Here is a 1111-nt window from a genome sequence, read left to right as displayed (position 1 = left end):
CCTGGAAATAGAAAAAACTTCATATGTTTACACAATGTATTGAACTCTCTCACATAGTCATTAATATCACGACTCTGTAACAGACTTCTGCAAAGGATACACTTGTGTATCCTCGGTTATAGTTCCTCCCCAGCCTCCTCGCTCCTCAGTCCTCACAAATAAGAGCTCTGAGATGTCCTTCCTTCTGGTGGACCGGAATGTCTTCTGGGTCGATCGAGGACTGATAAATAAGGGACTTGGGATTCACCTAGTGTGTTTGTATGTGTTGTTTCTTCAACAGCTTCAGTGAGCCTGTGATTTCTGCTGGACAGTACTCGCTTGTGTCCAGGAGGGTAACAGCATGTTCAAAGGTTGCATTATTTGGAGTTTGAAACTGAGTTGAAACTCCCCAGAACAGGACTCAGGTGATTATTCCTTAACACACCTGTACACCTGCTGAATGGTTGATCCCTCATTTGCATATCAGTACTTTGGCTTTGTGAATAATGGCAAACGTGGTCTGGTCGAGGACCTCTGACAGCACCTGGGGCCTCATTTGTAACCACTGGAGAAAAAGCAAACAAGACTTGAAGATGTGTGTTTGGAAACTGGACATTTTGGGACTAGTAGGCGCTGGCAATGCAGACGGTGAAGCAGTGATGTTTTGTTAATGATCCTTCTCATAGGCTCAGTTTCACTTGTCATCAAACCAGTAATCATACAGTGTATCCACAGTGTGGTGAGCGTTCAGGCCAGTGGAGTTGTTGTGCCTCTAGTAACAGCTGTCACTGTGCACTGACGTTACACAGAGATGGGGCTTGTTTGTACTGTTGATACTGGTCATTTATATTATCTGTCACTGCAGTGATGTCTCAGTCACAGTTAAACAGCAGGAACATGATTAATGATCAGCTTATAGAGCTCAGACTTGACGGCATGCTTCACAGTTCAGGATGAAATGAAAAGAGCAGTAAAAGGGAGGTAATGGCTGAAGTTCATCAGCCATAAGTAGAAATATAAGGTTATGTTTATAAATGCATATTTAGCTTGAATGGTTACTGCTGTGTGGACTATAGGAGAGAGTACAGTGAGATTGGCCTAAACAGTAGTTTACGTCAGATCATGGCCCCTT

Source organism: Monopterus albus, unplaced genomic scaffold (assembly GCF_001952655.1).
Source record: "Monopterus albus unplaced genomic scaffold, M_albus_1.0 scaffold325.1, whole genome shotgun sequence".
In the NCBI taxonomy this organism is placed as follows: Eukaryota; Metazoa; Chordata; class Actinopteri; order Synbranchiformes; family Synbranchidae; genus Monopterus; species Monopterus albus.
This window is presented reverse-complemented; position numbering follows the sequence as displayed.